Consider the following 20,452-nt stretch of genomic DNA (forward strand, 5'->3'; position numbering starts at 1 on the left):
GGCAAATTGGGAAAAAATTCACTACCTAATAAGCATAAAGATTCAGTTAACTAAGATTAATAAAGTCTAGAAATCTACTGCAGAAAATTACACCTCTAATTGATGTACTATAGATAGTTATACCTATGATTAATGAATTGCAAAAAAATTATATCTAAAATCGTCAATCACTTGAACTGTTTTCTAGAGAGTAGATCTCGTGCTAAATGCTTTTGCAACAATAAAAATGAAAAAAGAAGAAAAATAAATATGTTATAATATCTCTCTGTTTGAAGAGAAAAAGGTCTAATAGATATAGCAAGTTAGAGATCCTCTCAAAGATTTCCTCTTCAATATCTTTTCATTAGTTACTAAACATTTACTTAATACAGTACATACTATTGCAGTCCATTCTACCAATGTAAAATATAGTCATAAAATATAAAGTCCAGCAACTGGAATGTTTTGTGGAGATCATCTAGCTCAATTGTTTCAATCAACAAATGATAAAAATTATTTTTAACAAAAGGGCATTAATTTGAAGTCACCTGAATCCTAAGTCCCCTATATGCAGATAAACAGTGGCTTCCACAGCAAATGTCTACCTGTTTCTACATCATTTGTTCCTTAATTCATCTCCCTTTATAACATTTAATGCCCACAGGACAAATTATTTATATATTTATTCTCTTATTAGTTATTGTCTTGCTTATTTTTCTCATTGCTGAGACAAAATACTCAAACCCAAAGTTAAAAGAGGGAAGGGTTTTTGTTTTTTTTTATTTCACAGTTTATAGATGATTCAATCCATTATCAGCTGGCTCCAAGGAAGAGTGGCAAAAAACAGTTCACAGAAGGCAGAAGGCAGCAAAAGCAGCAAGCTGAAAGTGACAAGCAAGAACCCTCTTTCTGTCCTTTATATCTTATCCAGGGTATCAACCCTTAGGGCAGGTAGCACTCACTCAGGCAGGGGCAGCCTTAATCCTAGCTTTGCATTATGAATCATCACAACCTTGACCCCAGCATCCGGACATCTCTGAAAAGCCCCACCTATGAGCTCAGGAAGCTTTGGCAGTAAATCTTGATACAAGCCATAAGAGTTAATTACTCAGTCTTTTAAAAATAATGTATGAATTGCTCATGCTTCAAATTCCCCATGCTTGGCAAGAAGAACCATTATGTTTTAAATACACTACTCACACATTGTCTGGACATTTATGACTAACTGTATGGACTATGCATCTAAATGGGAATCACCATGAATGTTCACTGAGTAGGCTAGAGTCTTACTGTTATCACGTGAACCAAAATATGCTTGCATTGTGTAAGTAGAGAAGCTTCACTTCTTGGCAAATGTAGTAGGGGATAGAATTAATTTTCTGGCAAATGTAGTAGGGGATAGAATTAATTTTCTGTCAAGTAGAAAAAAATTCTGTCATAGATATATTGCTGAAATACTAAGCTTCTTTTAGAAAACAAATTATATTCTGGGGAAATTTTTCACATTATTTAAATTATATAAAATTAAAGATAATCATCACAAGTTATTTTTCTCATTTGTTTTTCCTTTGAGATTTATATTTTATCTTAAGCATGTAAAGACATCTAACAAATTGGTAACTTTTTAAAAAAAATGTGTTCCTTGACTTTTAGTGTTTTACTTATTACCCATTAAATTCTACTTCTATTTTATTTAATACTTACATTTATATGACTATTATGCCTAAGGTGATTTCATTTTCTTCATTTCCTTTAAATACAAAGATACCATATATCTATTAAATATGCTCCTTCTTCAAGAAATGGGAATTAATTAAATCAAGCAACTGAATGACTTACTGAAATTTCAATCATTATTGTACTGACAAAGTTCAGATGAAACCAAATTTTCTGTCTTCCATATTATTATGGTACTTGTTAATAAAATATTTGTTTTGTTTCTCTTAAATTGCACCTTTTTGTTTATACCAGGGATCAAACTTGGGTCCTTGCACTTACGAGGCAGGCAGTGGGACCACTGAGCTAAGCCCCTGGCCCTTACCCAATTGTTTTTCAGAAAATTTTATTTGAGTCATTATCTTTGTTTTACATTTATCATTGATTTTTATTATTTAGAACAGCAAAGATAAATTGTAAGTTTCAAATATAAAATATCACATGTCTTAGATAAATATAAAATGGACACATGTAAGGGGAAAAAATGAGAATCAAGACTTGTCATGTAGAGGTACAAGATCCCAACACTGAATGTAACTGTACTGTATCCCTAAAATGTATCAATAAACTCAATTAAAGCTGAAAAAAAAAAGATTTGATTTGACATTTAATTAATAGAAGCCCAGTAAGTTATGAGTGGTCCAAAGAGCATTTTAGAATCTAGGATAGCTGTGGGATGATAATATTCCTTGTTAGATACAAAACATGCATATCCAAGAGAATAAACATTTGGGTTGAACTTTTCCATTACTGAGAAATTATTTACTTCACAAAACTGTAAATAAAGCATACAGCTGCACACAACGTGCATGGCATTGTGTGTTTGTGTCAAGAGTAAACAACTGGAATACAATGACTTCAGAATTCAGGAAGACAACTAGAAGAGGAATTACCTAGGTCAAATGTAATTTCGAGTTTTGCTCTTTTTGAGGATTCTCCATACTGATTTCCATAGCGGCTGTACTAATAAAAATTTTAAAATAAAATAAATCAGACACACAAGTTGAAATATTTCATGGTTTCTTTTATATGAAAAACCTAAGGTGTAAATAAGCTAAAGAGCAAAATAAAAGCTAGATAAGAGGAAACAGGCAAAATAAAAGATAGATAATCAAAAATAAAGAGATCTTTTGCAAATGGTAAGGCGACCAGCAGATTCCTTTGCCTTACACTTAACTTTCACATGATATTTCTTCCAGGGGTAAATTTTAAAACTATATATCTGCCCTCAAATATTAGGCTCAGATTTTTGCGTATGGTCAAAAATGTATCACTTTCTGCTTTAATACTTTTTCTAGCTCGGATTTTCCATCTTTTTCAGCAATTCAACTCAGAATCTATAAAATAAAGTGGGCAAGCTGAATAAAGACAGTTTTTGGGTTTTATGGGAATGTCATTGACTTGAACTTTAAAATACATGCGACTGATAAATCGCACTTTCTCTTTAAAAACATTTAGAAGCAAACTAGAAAGAGGAAAAAGTTTGTGCACATGAATAGAGAAGAGATTTTCTTCTAGAAAGCCCAGAAGTAGAGAAGCAGTCATAATTAAGTAGAAATAATTCCACCAGGACTTAGGCTTTTTTAAAGGCCATGCGATGAATTAAGACTGTATATAATCATTTGTATTTCTCTGATGAAACTCAGTTCCAAAAAATTTAGAGGTAATTGCTTCCACATTTGAAATTCATATAATAAATTGCTGATTGAAATTCAATGGCTTTCTCATGTCTGATCTTTCCCCACGTTAGTTTCTTTGAAGATGTATTGATGTTGAGAAAATGATTCCAAGCCCTGAATGCAATTCAATATACTATATGCAATCTTCAGTTCACTGATGCAGAACCAAGCTCAAATATGTAAACTGGAATTTATACCTATAGGCAATAGAATGTCTTCTCTCATCTTTTAAACTTTAGTCTACAAAGTAGTTTGAGGACTTCGTTATAATCCCCTTGATCAAATTTGAAGGTAAATTAAATCAGAAATATTTGCTAAAATTATTGATAACCATTTATTTATTAAACTGACTTCTAGTAAAGAACTCAATTCCCTAATAAACATCACCAAAGTAATAAAGGATACAGATATTCCCTAGCAGAAAGTGAAAACTAAATTTGTAAAACAAGTCTCTAATAGTTTATATAAATATCTAACAGTGAATATATGAGATGTTTCTAAGATCAGTCTAGAAGAAAACTAAATGATTTTTTCAGTCATATTGCAAAAAAAAGTGTAATGAGTGGCTTGGTATAAGGAAATATGCAAACCTCATAGAAAATACAGTAAAACCTTATAGGAAATTCCACCTAGCCACTGTGCTTGTCTTAGGAATGACTATTATTCTTGAAAATTTTTGCACTCTCACATCCAAAACTCTCTAAGATGCTCACCTACACAGGCTATTTATTCTCTGTTTCATTCCACCTTTAAATTTACCGGGCATTCGTTTCATTATGTAAAATTCTCAACTCCGTAGTTCTTCTTCTGTATGTAAAGAAGTGAAGCGAGGAGCCAGGAGAAAAAAGGAATTCAAAGTAAGTGATGTTAGGTCACTTCTTAAAGAAGAAGGAGCAGGGTTGCTTTTAACCTTAAATTATCTTATATTATATATTATCTTTTTATCCCTGTTACCCATATAACTATTTCAAGTTTTTCATTTTCTCAATAGCCATCAAGATAGAAAAAGCCAGAACATTGGATTCTGTTCACTCTATTCTTCATGATTTGGTAACCACGAATTATCTATTTCTTTTAGGTTGCACGTGATTTTGTTGTCCTTATCTTTTCCAGCACTGTTCTTGTGCCTAAGAAATATTTCTAGTATTTTTTTTCCCATCTAGACCCTCATACTCATTCTTCAAGCCTCTACTAAGGGACTCTAATAAGTCCCTTCATCAGCAACCTGCTCTGGAAGAAGTCTGTCTATGGGCATCCCGGATTCTCCAGGAGCACTCCAACGACTCTCATAACATGCTCCAATGTACCTTAGAGCTACCATGGATGAGTGAAATATACAGTGAATGTTTAATTTTAAAATGTTCTTACAGCAAAAAATATATTGTCATTAATCCTTCTCAAGATATCCTCCCCTTCTTTGAAAACATCCCATCATCATTGTAACTTTTTATGGCAATTCTGGAAGTCTTCTTTCATGGTTGTCTTTATGAGATGTGATCAAATATGGCAAATGGTGCTGCCAGGTAGTGTCCAGTGGAAAGTCAGGCTTGTGAAAAAAAAAATCACAATGTCCTCACCCACCTACCTTATCACTGGATCTGACACTTGTCTGGCCCAGAAGTCTCTTCCTCAAAACCAAAATCGCCATAAAGCACAAACATTGTGAACCGAACCAAATCAAATCATCAAATCAGCCATGCCAACACAACTAAAGACACTTATGAAAGAGAACTTCTAAAACTACCTCAGAAAGTGGTAAGCGACCAGGTGTTGTGCTGCACACCTGTCATTCCAGCCTGAGCCACATAGTGAGTTCAAGATCAGCCTAGAATATACAGCCACGCTATTAAAAAAATATATCAAGAACTAGGGGATAAGTGTGTTCAAAAACAAAGGGAATATTTTGAGGAAGATTAATGGCAATGTGGCTTTTACTATAATACATTTTTAAAAAGTAAAACGTTCATTGTAGTTTTTGCTCATATCTCATATATTTCCAAGAAATTAATGGAGAGCTTTGAGGGTTGTTTCCACCTGTACTTCCAAAGCTGCGTGCATGGCCTAGTGCAGAGTAGCAGCTTAATACAATTATGGTGAGTAGAAGTGAACTGAACTGAACTGAAATTAAAAGAAATGAAGGAGTTAATGGAAATGTTACTCTATGAAGCCTGGAATGAAGACCAGGCTGGAACACTCTGGTGGAGATTACCTTGGACTCAAACAAGGCAAATCTTGGACAGAGTGACAGGGAGAAAAGCAAAAGAAACAAACATGGGGAAAAAAACAAGTAGAGGATCAAAAGAACATGGTAAAGGAAATCAAGGCAAAGAGTAAAGTGAAGTAAGTGATAAAGGATTTGTATTATGAAGAAGCATCAATAATATAAAAAATAAATAAAGTATTATAAATATCTTAGAAAGAACAAATAAAGGTAGTGTCATGTTTATTTAAAAGGGCAAAGTTAAATATAATAGCCATTTCCCATTCAGATCTTAATAACAATAATAGTAATCTACATTTATTGAAATCACATTATGAGCCAGCACTGTCACAAATGTCAATATTCACTGTCTCACATACTTCTCAATTTTGTCATTATCTCTGGTTTGCACATGAGAAAATTGGGTCCCAGCAGTGTTAATCAACCAGTCTAAAGTCAGAGCATTATTAAGTGGGTTAAATAAGAATTGGAACTATGATGATCTGGTTGCAGGGCTTGTGATAGTCTATTAGTCACTATGTTAATACCATAAATTTTTATTACAAGGTAAGGAAATACTGTAACTTTTAAAAATAAATAAACTCCCAATCATCTAGAGTGACTTTAGATTTGGATGAAATGTATTCTAAGTGCTAATTTTACCAACAGAGCTAATGTAACCTCATGAAAGAAGACACAGCAATTAAAAATATCTTACCTAGAAATGTTGTTGCTGCTATATAAAAGACTTGCTGAGGGAACTCATAGTAATTTTGTCTTCTTCCTAAACAGTGAAGTAGGGAAAAAAAATATGAGATGAAGAAGAGATTACCAGTCCTATTTTGAAGGCAGAAGGCATGAAGAATATTTGCATATTTACTTGCATAATTATTTTAAATTATGGGCCAGGAATCTAGTTTAGCAGCACAGCACCTGCCTGGCAAGTGTGAGGCCCAAAGTTCAACTCTTGGTAACAAAAAAAAAAATGTATTTCAAATTATTCTATGCTCTAAAAAATATGCTGAAAATCAAGATTAAAAGGTAAAAAATTGGGGGAAATTTACATGCCACACCTATCTCTTTGCCTCTGAAATATCCAGAACAATTAATACAAGGACTGCTGTTTACCTGCTTTTCTGACCAACCTACATTAGCTAAGGAATTGAGCGACCATAAAGATGGCTGAGATCTGAGTGAGATGTGCTCAGCACAAAGGTGGTCAGACTTAGAACGCGCAGAGTTGGTGATCTGAATGGACTAACTGGAATCACTGTCCATTGTTACAGTACCCTACCTTCAGGCGCTCATCTGAGAGAAGACAAGTGACTCATGTGTAATAACCGTAGCATCATTAGACCAAGAAGTATGGACACAGTTACAGTTTATATCTAGCTGTATCCCAAAGTTTCATGTGCTCTTAGGTGGAGCTTTTCAGAAAAGATCTAGGGTATGTGAATGCGGATGAAAAGTGTGTGAATATAGATTAAGGGTGTGATAATTACATTAGTACACCGCTTGGTTTGGCATTTTTCTGGGTAAGGATAATGGGAAGCCCCACTCTTGGTATGGATAGCACCAGACAATAGACGTGTAGCCTGGAGATAATATAAGGGAAAATGAGGGAAAGCTTGCTTACTGCTGCCTGCTACCTGCCTACTTTGTCTCCTCTGCAATGCCCATCTGCCATGCTGCCTGCCTTGGAGCCAGCCAACTATGGACTGAAAATTCTACAGGTTTCTACTGAAACTGTAAGTGGAAATAAACCTTTCCTCCTTTATCTTGTGGGTGTCAAGTGTTTTGTCTCAGCAATGAAAAAAAGTAATTAAAACAAATACATAGCCCTCCTACTTAGGGCCAGAACTCCACTGTGGTAATGTTTCCCTAACTCTCACTATCACAAGTAAAATTCTGTTCTTTATTCCAGATCCAATCCATATATTAAAAACAAAATTGTACTAGCATTGAATCCATTCTCTATAAAATCTGCCTGTTAGAAGCAGAAGACTGTATTCTTTTGGTTTAACTCCTTTTATATATTGAATTTTGACTAGATCTGATTTTTAAAATATATTTATTTAAAGCTTCCAATAGAAAAAACAAGTGAAACACTTTTTTCTTTATCTCCCACTGCAAAATATTTTTAAAAATTTAAGAATTCTACAAGTGTTTGAATGTTTGTGCTTACTGTAAATTCATGTGCTGAAATTTAATATCTGGCTCAGTGGTGCTGGAAAATGAAACATCTGGGTGGTGATTAAGATGTAAAGGTGGAGCTCCATTAGTGGTATTATTGTCTTTATAAAAGGGTTTGAGAGAGCTTGTTTGTCCCTTTCAACCTTTGAGGGCACAGCAACAAGGTGCCGACAGTGAAGCAGAAAGCCATCATCGGACACTGAATCAGCTAGCACTTTGATCTGAGACTTCCCATCATACAGCAATGCAAGCAATAAATTTCCATGGCTTATAAGTTACCCAATCAAGTATATTTTGTTATAGGAGCTGAAATAGACTAACACAACTTACCACAGAAAATAAAATTTAATAGCTAATAGCTTCTTAAAGAGTAAACATTTTAATAAGGAATAATATATACTTATTTTAAAGTCATATAGATAAACATAAGAAAATAGAGTGGATATTGTGGTAAACTGTATCATCAGCTCCAATTATTCTTCACCCCTCTCTAAACCCATGACATTTTTATATTATTTTGAACACTGTCCCATACAGACAGAAAACATTGCCTTACCTCTTAATTTGAGTTGAATTATGTGACTTGCTTTTGTCAAAAAAGCGGTAAAAATGGCAATGTATTGTTGGCCCCAGACCTTATTGGCTTTGCTTGTTTCCCTTTGTTCTGTGATGCTCTTACTGCTGCCATGAAAAGTGATGTAATAGGGAAAGAACAAACGAACTGTGTTCCTCTCCTGTATTCTCAACACTTAATACAGAATACTTCTGTGTCCCCACACCAAGCGATTCTGAGACACCAGCTGTGGCCTACAACTCAATTCCATTCTGATACTAAACAATTAGTGCGGAGCACACCCCCACCCAGCACAGACTAAAGTTCAGCTCCCTTTGTCTGTCACCACACGCTTTAGCTGCTAATAGCCAGTAGTGGGTTTCTACGTTATCTACAACTTCTGTCTGACCTGTATATAGAGCAAATGTTCTCATGACCTTCTTCTCAGATTTCATTGATTTCCTAGAAAAGATTGCAAAATTTAAGGAAACACATTTTCCAGTCCATTATACAGTAACAGATATAAAGTAAAGGATACAGATGAAGATTCAGATTTTAAAAAAATGTGTACAGTAGCTCTGGAAGTGTCTGAGCTCAGGGGCTTCTGTCACTGTGGAGTTGGGGTACACCACTTCCCAACATATGGAAAGTGATCACCAGTAGGGAGCTCCCAAAGTTTGGTACTTTTGGTACTATTGTAGAAACTTCCTTACATGGACATGATTGATTATTAACTCGGTTCCCAGGCCCTTTCCAGCTTCAGAAGATTAGGTGTGGTAAAAGTTCAAATCTTTAAATCCTCTTTCTTTTGTTTACTAGACCCCATCTAGGAGCCAATGAACAGTCGCCTTATTAGAGAATAAAAGGTGTTCTCACCCAGGAAACATCAAGGCATGTAGGAGCTTTCTGCCAATAACTAGAGTCAAAGACTAAGTGTAAGAATAATAGATTTTCATAGCTCCTTCGATGCTCTGAAAATTAAGAGTTTTAAGAGCACTGTTCCTGGAATGGGAATTAGAGACAAATAAGTATACTTATTAACTTTCCTGTACAGTTCCCTGTGCAAAAGACAATTAGAGACATTCTCTAGTTAGAGACATCGATTGGCAAGAGTCCTCGGCCGAGTTGCCCTGCTAAGTCTAGTCAACCAATGAGTAGTACTAAACAAATATGGTTTGAAGCTGTGGAGTTTGGGGGGCTACTTGTTACATAGCAGAAATAAAAACTGACAGTTATCAAGGTAAATAACCAGCAGATCCTTTGAAACATGAAAAGATATTCTACTTCACGAGTACTAAAGATCTGCAAATGAGTTCACCAAAACAGTTCGCGGTTAGTTATACATGGTATATGCATTTTCAGACATTTAAATCCCAACTCTACATTCCCTAGGTTCAAGATATTGAACATATTACCTTAGCCTCAATTTTATTATCTGTAAAATATGAAAGTATGAACATTTATCTCAAAAGACTACTGCAAAAATTGCAAATACATAGAACATTGTCCGTAATAAATAATCACAAATCAAACAAGGGTCATTATTTTTATACCTGTGAGATACCAAAGAAAGGTAACAAGCACTGTTTATAAGTATAGTGAATGCTCTTTGAAAGAAATAAAGAATAGCCCTTTAAAAATAATGACAATGACAGTACCACCTACTTATAATTATAAGTTATGGTCAAGGTTAGAAAAGCTTGCATTATAAACATTTTACAAAACAAAAGCTGTAAAATATAAGGTAGAAAAAATCACAGGGATCATAGGCTTTGTGCTTAATCTTCACCTCCTCTCCATCCCAAACATTGCTTGTGAGCTGCATGCTGTTAAGCAACATATTAAACATCACTCTAGCCTTTATCAAGTTTTAAATAGGGAAAATAGTGTGCATCTTATATACATCTTATATACTTGCCATAAAGAATAAGTGGATGTTGCATATAAAGAAACTAAAGAGTTCATTTTCTGACATACACTGGGTATAAAATAAATTACTGATTATTCCCTTGATACCCCAAGGTTAGTAGAAAATTTTCCTTTGGGGTTCTTATTTCTTCAATGACAATTTATATATTGTGTTAAATAAATGATATCATTTAGACAGATTTTTTTTCACTTAATATGAAAAAAAATGGATTTGTCATTTTTAAGAGACAAAGCCTACTTGTCATACCTAATGTTTTCCTTTTCCAGTTATTTGCACATTTCTGTATGGACACCACTGCTATGAAATGAAAGTGCTCATTGTTGACCTACAGTAATCAATACATATTGCTTATAAGATGCTAAAATAATGAGAGCAAAAATGTTGTTTTCTTCTAAGGGACCTATTTTCAATAAAAATGTGGATTGAGTTTTATATTTATATCCTATCATTTGCAATTGCCTTTATTTCGTTAAGTGCTGCCCAGAGTGCCCTCAGCAGTCCCCAAGAGTGCCCTAGCATTTCTTTGCTGGCCCAAAAAAGGGGCCTTTACTTCTGAAAAACTCACTGTGGAGTTAACTGAATAAAAGCCAATGTGTTTGTGACACTTTGAAGTAAATGTTTATTCTATTTTATGCCAGCTGTCCAAGCATAAATTTGACTCAAATTGATTTCAGTGACAACATTAGATTTGGATTTATGTTATTTTCACTGAAATTTACTTAGATAATTCAATATTTATTAGAATGAAAATAAGTAGAGTGAAAAAACAGCTTATTTTTCTCATAAAAGTCTGTCTCTCCTTCAAAGATAAAAATGCTCTCATTTACCTCTCTGAAAGTATTCTAATTTAAATTTTTATTGGCAAGAAAATTTTCCAAGCAATTTTCTTGTTAATCTGTTAATGAACATGCTTCTGACAGATGGAGCTTTTTCTTGTGATTAATGTTATTTTTACCTACAAATAATATTGTCTTATCTATTCTTATGACAAAATGTTCTTGCAGCCAACTCAGATTGATAAACCCTTTACTTATTTCACAATCTAGTTTCTTACCATGTTGCTTCCAACTACTTTCCTCCATTAGATTCAGTCAAAAGCTTAGTGGGGTTTTGTTTTCAATTGGTTTAGTCGTTCTGAGAGATGGAAGTATTTATAGGATTGAGAAAAAAAATCTCTCATTTGGTTTACCCCAAAACAATAATGTGTTTCAAGTAAAGATAGATGTGTGACTCTACTCCCCAAACATGGAAAGTTTCTGCCCCAAGTCAAGAATTCCTTAAACCAAACTTTCCATAAATTTAACATTCAAGGATCTCTGGAATGCTTTTACAGCAGCACGAGGTAGGAAATAAAGTAAAATGAATATATTATTTTTAATCTAATTTTCCTTTCCACTTGAAACATTTCAAACATAGAAAAAACAGACAAATACATCAAGTATCCAAGTTCTTACAATCCAGCTATTTTAAATCAATATTTCTGCCATGTTTTCTTTCTTGTTTAAAGGAAATGATACATGTCAGATACAAATTAAGACTGCTGTATGCTCTCATCCTCCCCCTCTTTACCCTTCTAGGGATAATCTGGTTCCTTAATTTGGTCAGTATTTTTAACTTCCATATTTTGTGTGTGTATAAATAAATGAGTACGATTATTCTGCATGGTTTAAAACTCTACATGAATTATGCTATTCTACATGTATTTTTTTGCAACTTGAGTTGCTTAGCATTAGGTATTTTTAGATTTATTCACAGAGCTCATTTTAAATCTCTATGGTATTTAAATGCTGTGTGGTATGAATACACAAAAATTAGTTGCTGGGGATTTTAGTAACTTTGGATTTATGTTTCACTAATAAAGGTTCAGTGAACATTTTTTAGCTAGTTTCCACATGTACTGATGAGAATTTCTCTGGATAATATTCCTAGCAGAGAAACTGTTACCATACATTATGAAGACTATAGGCACTAAGAAATGGAAAATTCTTTAAAGTGTTGTGTAAATCTCTCCTGCCTCCATCAATCATTGATTTCTCTTTCTTCAACTACCCTTGTGATTGTCATATTTTTTCTTTTTTATTTCAATCTTATGCGTAAGATCTGGTAACAATGCATTTGTAATTGTCAACTCTGTAATGATAATAATGTTGGGCATCTTTATTATTAATTGATGTGGATTTCCTGTATATCCTTACCACATCTTTTATCCATTTTTCTATAACACTTTTTAAAAATTGATTTCAAGAATTCTTGATATATTCTGAATACCAGTGCTAGTTTGAGGCTCGAATCTTATTTATGTATTTTTTTCTTTTACTCTTGGGAAAACTGCTACTGCTGGGAGTGTCAACAAAAGTACATACTGACCTATTTTCTCTGTTCCTCTTCACAGTTACTGGCATTTGGTTTTTAAAAGAGAAGTGGACAGAGATGGGAAGATGACTTGAATAAAATTATTGTTGTATATTTGCCACTTTTCTCCTCACATTCTTTGCGACTCATGAAAATTAAGAATACCTCCAACTGGGAATTATCACATGTGTGTAACAGCCTCTAGCTGAATGTAGTGATTTAAAATGACTGTAAGTTGAGATTTAAGCCTGGCACAGAAAGACAAATACCACATGATCTCATTCAAACAGATATACCCTGTTTAACAACTTACCTGTTTAATGACTGTTCAGAGTTAACACCGAGGCCTGCATTCAGACTTAAGACGTAGAACGTGAGTGGCAGTGAGGTGTTATGGTGACCTCTTCTATAGTATAGTACTGTAATTTTTGCTCATTATACTCTACAATACAGCACTGTAGTTTTATGCTCTGTTATACATTGCAGTACCGCATGTAAGAGTTATGCAAATAAAAACAAAGTCATCAAGTTGAACTTTCTATTCATCATTTCTTTGTTCTGAATATTATAGTACACATACTACATACAGTGCAATTCCTCATTCATTGACCAATTCATTCAATGGCCTAGTGGCAGGAATGTATCTCAATCGTTAAAAATGGAATGTCTGTGGAATCCAAGAAGTCTTTTAACTTATGAAAGTACCATAGTGGCTTGTCGAGGCTGGGAGGGTTGAAGAGGGAGAAGTAGAGAATAGCTAGATATTAGCAGAAGGGTACAAAGTTTCAGTTAGACACAATGAATATGTTTTTGAGACTATCACATGGCATGGTGACCATAGTTAATAATAATGTATTGTTACTTCAAAATTACAGAAAAGCAAGTTTCAAATATCCTTAAATAAAAGAAATGATAAGTACGAATGATGGTTCTACATATTTATCACTGACATTATTATCACTGGAAGGAATCTAAAGAGATCCCTGAAAAAGGAGAAGTATGTCAACTTGCTACCCTCAAGAAGTAGGTAGTAAGTTCACTGACTCTCATCACAGGAAAAACATTTCATGAAGCATCAATGTGAGATACCATGCTGATTTATTAGGCTGAGTTAGGTAGCAAGGGAGAATAGGAAAATATCCTAGCTAAAGTAACTAGAGAGTTCACACTGATACAGCAGTTCAGACTGGCTGACTTAGAAAGGCGAGAGGCCCTCCTTTAAGGATTTCCAAAGGTGGGCCAAGGTTTAGTGGACCACTGTCTCTGTTCTGGTTTCCATAGCTCTGGTGGAATCTTTCATGACTTGAGGAGAAACTCAGCTCTCACGATTGTCCTGTGTGGGAACGGGTTAGCCTTGGTTCCTGTCATCAGTCTGTTACTTTTGCTTCAAGAGAGGTGGTCTTCATGAAGTAGTCTGCAAGGCTCTGTTTTTCCTAGAATCCAAGATAGCTATCAGGTTGAAGTTTCCTACATCACTCTGAGGAGTCTGGAATTGGTCATTGTAAACATTACTTTACTGTTACCTTGGTGTCTGCTCAGTCTTGAAGGGGGATGAGATGGAAGAGATTAAACTGATGGCTAATGAACCTTGAACACGGACTTCCCGAGTGACTAGCATGCCTAAGTGGAGAACTGAGCAGGGGTCTGTCCCAGAGTTCTAAAGTAAGAAGGCAGACAAAACATTCAATTTCCTTATCACCTTTCTACCTATCTTTATTTTTTTCTATGTTATCTCACAGTCATTCCATAATATATGTAAATATCAAAGCATTATATTATGCCATATATAATATATATTATGTATAAATTAAAATACATTTTAACTGAAAAATACATCAAGACATTAGCCTTGTTTTTTTAAACAAATGACTGAGAAATCTTCCAGAAGCACAAACTGTTTCCATTACAATATCATAAAATCAGGAAATAATGTAGCAATAAAAGATATTTAAATTCATGTAGGCTAAATATTCCATTTCATAAGTGAGCTCTTAAGATCCAGAGGTAAATTTATTTAAGGAAAAAAAATTCTGATCTGACTGCATCCTTCATTCTCCACCACTTTCCTGTATGCATCTTTGTAACACTGGTAGCTATAATTACCTGAAATTCTAGAATATGTAAAATACGTTTTACATCAGATAGATAGATAAACAGATAGATATTCAAACAGCCTATTTTCTGCTTGCCTTATTTTAATGTAAACTGCATGCACAGAGAAAAAGATACTGTCTTGTTTCATGCTGAATTAAATGATAATATTAGATGTTCATTACTTTGTTGATTAACATACTGAGTGTCTACCATGTGACAGCTATTGCATTTGCTATGGTTTAGATCCAAATTGTCCCCCCAAATTCTCATGAGTATGGAAGATGAATGGGTCATGGTGGCACTATACTCATCGTTGGATTAATTCATTTTCATAGCTGCACTTGTTGTTAGGAGGAGTTAGGTCAGGTTTAGAAGAGGTGGCTCACTGAGGATGTGGCCTGGAAGGGTAGACGGGTCATGGTGGCACTATACTCATCGTTGGATTAATTCATTTTCATAGCTGCACTTGTTAGGAGGAGTTAGGTCAGGTTTAGAAGAGGTGGCTCACTGAGGATGTGGCCTGGAAGGGTATATGTCCCTTTCTGACTCGTCTCTTCACTCAATGGCTGTCTTGACTTGAGCAGCGTTTTTCAAAGGCAGGTTCTTCCACATTGCCATTTCAGCCATGGACCCTGACAACCATGTGCTAAGACTTCTGAAACTGTGAGGTAAAATAAACTTTTGGTCCTTTCAACTGTGGGTTTTAAGAGTCTCATGCTCTACCGACTGAGCTAGCCGGGCGTACCTCAACTGTGGGTTTTAGATATTGTGTCTTACCACTGAGAAAGTGAGTGAGACACATTAGAATAGATAATAAAAATAAATAAATACATTCATAACAACCCTCCCATTGGAAACTATTTGTTATTTGTCCACTTTCACAAAGTTACCTAGTGTGGGGATGTAAAATGGAATTTTCTATTTCCTGTTTTAATAGATACATCTAAATAGAGGTGCCACAAACCAGGAGCAAATGCAACAAAATATAAACAGAGTTTGCAGCAGTAGGTGAGGTGCTTAAAGCTAAAAATTTACTCACAAAATAAATCAAATATTCAAGAACAGAATTAATGGATTGCATTAGTCAGAATAACTGCAGCAAGGACTTGATCATATACCTAATGGATCTTAAGCTTCTGAGCCCCCTACCTACACAGGTTCCTTTCACACTTCCGGGGTAAAGCCAAGTGGGGGGTTTGGTCTGTCATTTGCTCATGTAAAACTTGCAACCATCATCAGTTTAAGCCACTTCCTTTCCCACACTGTCCCTTTCATCTTCCCTAACACTGGGTAAATTGGTGGTAGCTCCTGGAGTATTTGGAATCTCCTATAATGACATTATTGAAGATGTCTTACTTTGAAAATTATACAATGGTTTATGTGGTTTATAGTCACCTTAATGTGTATTCAAATGTTCAGTAGCTGCTCTGAAACAGTAAAAAATGGCTCCAGGAACACAAGCCCCTGTGTAAACTCTCCTGCCTTCATGCACCACATGTGCCCACAATGGAACTCATGATTCACCTCTACATTTAGCATATCCCTGAGTCTACACATTGTAATGTACTCTAAAATTGGTCCTTGTGCAAAACAGTGTGCTAAAATCTTGTAGCTGATATTTGAAAAAGACATTATAGATGGTTTGCTAAATGCAATATTAATCTTTCAAATGTATATGGCAATACCGCTGAGGAACTGTGATGATTACCTGACGTTTTCAAATACACCAAAAGTAAATTTTAAATTAAGTATTCAAAATACTTCAGTACTTTTCAATTCATCTTATAGAAAATACTAGTCACAGACACTTACAACCATATGTGTGTGTGTGTGTGTGTGTGTGTGTGAACGCTTCCAAAAAGTCAATATAGAATATAAATGCTGATTTTGTGGTTTACTTATGTTTTGTATACGCAATCTTATTCTCATTTCTTCACTTTGTTTGTAGCGCTGGGGGTGGAAATCAGTGATTTGCTATTGCAAGTCCTCTGACACTAAGATAACCTTAATAATTTTCTTTTTACAGAATTCAGCATTTGTAATTTTGCTTTTTACTTAAAGAACACTCACTGGTTCCCTATCTTATGCTTCTGCTGTTATTGAAAACCAGATGGTCATCTACAGGGCCAAGACTTCATCCACCACGTCCTAACTCTAGCCAGAAGGAAATACAGTATACCTACTGGTTTAAATATCCGTCAAAGAAGTGGCCTATGTAACTTTTGTGTGTGTGTGTGTGTGTGGTACTGGGGATTGAACTCTTGTCCTTGCGTTTGCAAGGCAGGCCACCGAATCACTGAGCTAAATCCCCGTCCCCTGTAACTTCTTATTTTATGTGTTTTCAAGAACTACCTTCAATGTATTCTGGAAAAGTAGGTTTCTTTATACAACTGTCATGACCCTGAACTCTGATATGTCAACTTCATTGGATTAAGACACACCTAAAAGATTAGTACGTGTATGTAAGTGTATCATAGAGGCAGGACCTTGAGTACTGTATTTGGTGCCCTGCCCACTCCATTCTGGCTCTATTCTGCTCTGCTTCTAAAGCCATGAATTAAACCTTGTTTTTTCCCGATCCTTCTGCCATAATGTTTCTGCTTTGCAGGTTGCCAAACATATACTCAATATTTTAAAACCATGAGCTAAATTAAACCTTTCTGCCTTTAAATTGTGGGGGTCAGATATTGTGTGTCACTGGTAGAAATACTGACTAACACAATCATATTCTCTGTTACAAGTCCATTACTATTAGTAACCAGTAGTCCCTTCATAAATAATCCAGTAGTAGATTTTTTTCTTTCTCATTGTACTTCATAGCCCTATTACAACTTCCATCACCTGGAAGGGTGCTTCTAACATTGCTGGTAGACATCCAACCCTTTCTGCCCAAGAAAATATACCATATCTACAATTGGTTTTAAATTTCAGATTTTTCCCAATATTAAATTTCATAAATATTGATGCACTCTGATAAAAAGGGATTAAAACTTAAAAGCAAGGAGAAAAGTGAGAGGGAAAAAGAAATTATTAAAGTGAAAGTATTCCAAAATATTATTAAAATGCTTCTCCCCTTGCTGACTAACGAACTGTGTAAGAGAAGAAGCTATATATATATATATATGTGTGTGTGTGTGTGTGTATATATATATATATATATATATATATATATATACATATATATATATATGTATATATATATATATATACATATATATCTACCAGCTGCCATGTGTCAAAGGCTTTGAATATTTTGTACCGTGTAATATCTACAAAAAGGAAATCTAAAATGTAGGGATTGCGTTTTGTCTAACAAATGGAGAAGATTAGGCTCAGAAAATTAAAGTAATTTTCCCTAGATCCTAAAGGCAGAAAATAGCAGTGGTGTTGCTGTACTACCTTCGTTTGATATTACTTCAGAAATGGAATTGGGGTCAGTTTGAAGTTATAGAAAAGGTTCCTTAAGCATCTTGATGTCTTGATATGTGAAAGTCTAGTGTCACTCAGGGGCAAAGTTAAGAAAAGTAATGATTGTGAGTGGCTGTTTTGTAAAAAATGCTTTAACAAGGATGTCATGGGGCTAAACTGTCTCCATATTCCAGTGTCAGTGTGCTGCCCTCCCGATCAGTGACCCTCTAAACTCTCTAGACATCTACAAGGAAGCAGAGATCTGAACAGCACTGCAGAGCAACTAGAACAAACACCTGAAAACATTCCATCCAGCAGCATATTCTTCTGAAATAGAGATGGAACATTCTCCAAAAATCATCATATATTCTGAGGCCATTGTTAGACCATAAAACAAAAGTGAATGGATTAAAGTTCTAGAAAGAATATTCTCTGGCCACCTTGAAATAAAATTAGAAAAGCAATAGCAATAGTATGTTTAGAAATTTCACACTTTTTTAGAAATTAACACATTCCTAAGTAACAAATAGATGAAAGGTGAAATCACAAGATCAATTAGAAAATACTTCAAGATAAATAAAACAAAACAGCAAAACAAATCTTAGACCTATAAATGATAAAAGCTAAAAACATTCCAAATCAATAATCTAATGTTGTAACTTAGGGAAAGTAAAGGTAGGTTGGTAATAAAGATCAGAATGAAAATTAATGCAATAGAGAACTTTAAAGAAAGTAATAGAAAAAACAAAATCCAGAAACCAAAAGCTGGGTCTTCCAAAAATTAAAAGACTTTAAAAAGTTTTTTTATTAGTACACATTTGCCATATACAATGACCACATTCATCATAGAGAATTTGTACCTGTACATAATATGTCTCAATTCTTCTTTTTTGTCCCCATTTCCCTCCCCTTCCTTAGACCTTTCTTCCCTTCCTTACTTGCAAAAGTTTTGTCTTCATTGTTTTCCTTCCATCCTCTTTTTGTTTTTTCCTCATTGAGTTTATTGGTACATTTTAGGTATACAGTACAGTTACATTCATCATTGGGAACTCGAACCTTTACATGGCAGGTCTTGGTTCTCATTTTTCCCCAAAGCCTGCCCTCCCTTTACCCCCCTCCTCCCTTCCCTGGTTACAAAAACTTCATTTCCATTTTTTCATTTTCTCATATTTTTGTCTTTTCCCTTATTTCCTTTCCCCCCTTTTAAATACCTTTTCCTTTTCTTCCCTTCCATCTCCCTGCTTCCTTATTCCCCCTGCCATCTGAACATGTTCTTCATACTTCCTCATATTAAAAAAAAAAAAAGGCTGACAGGCTCTTAACTAGACTGATAAGAAGTGGGAAGGCTGCATAAGGGCAGCTGCCCAATAATACATGCTAATGTATTCTTGGTGGAACACTACTGTTAACTTTAGAGAAATTTTTTTAAAAATTAGAAAATATTATGAATGATTGCATGCCAATAAATTAGTCTATGTAAAAGAAGAAATTTTTAGGTACAAAATGCCAAATTTATTCTTGAAAAAATAGAAAACCTGAAAATATCCACAATAATAAAAGGGTTAAATAGTAATCAAAAAACTCACAAAGAGTAGCACAGGTGCAGGTGGCTTCATTCATAAACTCTATCAAATATTTACACAGTAATTAATATCAATTCTTCTATATCCTGTGAAGTCAGTATTACTCTAATACCTAAACCAAACACATCAAGAAAGGACTACTAAATAGTAAGATCCCTTATGAATATAAATGAAAAATTCAAGAAAATTCTACCAAGCAAAATGCAGCAATATATTGAAAGAATTATGTGAACAAGTGAAATCTAAGAAAGAATACTTGCTTAAGCATACAAAAATTAATCAATGTAATATCACATATTAAAAGAATAAAAGAGAAAAAACAATCTTTATTAATGTATAAAAATATTTGATAAAAATATAATCCTATTTCACAGTTTAAAACAAAACAAACCAAAAAACAAGGAAGTAAGTCTTAAACTGATAAAGGGCATCCAGAAAAAATTTCAGGTAATGTAATATCTAATGTTGAAGACTGAAATTTTTTTCCTTAAAAATTGGGAAAGAGACACAGATGTCTGTCTCAACTACTGCTGCTTAAAGTTGTACTGGAAGTCCTCACCAGGGAGATTAAGCAAGAAAATATGAGTAATAGATATTTAGATTCAAAGTAATAGATATTTAGACTTATAGTTTACATAAATAATTTTGTTCATAGAAAAATCTCAAGGAATCCACAAAAGTCTTAGAGCTATTAGCTGTATTTCTATATATTAGCAGTAAAAAATTAGAAAATGAAATTAGGAAAACACCCCAGTGGGTTCTTTT

The sequence above is a fragment of the Fukomys damarensis genome, unplaced genomic scaffold, assembly GCF_012274545.1.
Source record: "Fukomys damarensis isolate Sample0158 unplaced genomic scaffold, DMR_v1.0_HiC HiC_scaffold_30, whole genome shotgun sequence".
NCBI classification, from domain to species: Eukaryota; Metazoa; Chordata; class Mammalia; order Rodentia; family Bathyergidae; genus Fukomys; species Fukomys damarensis.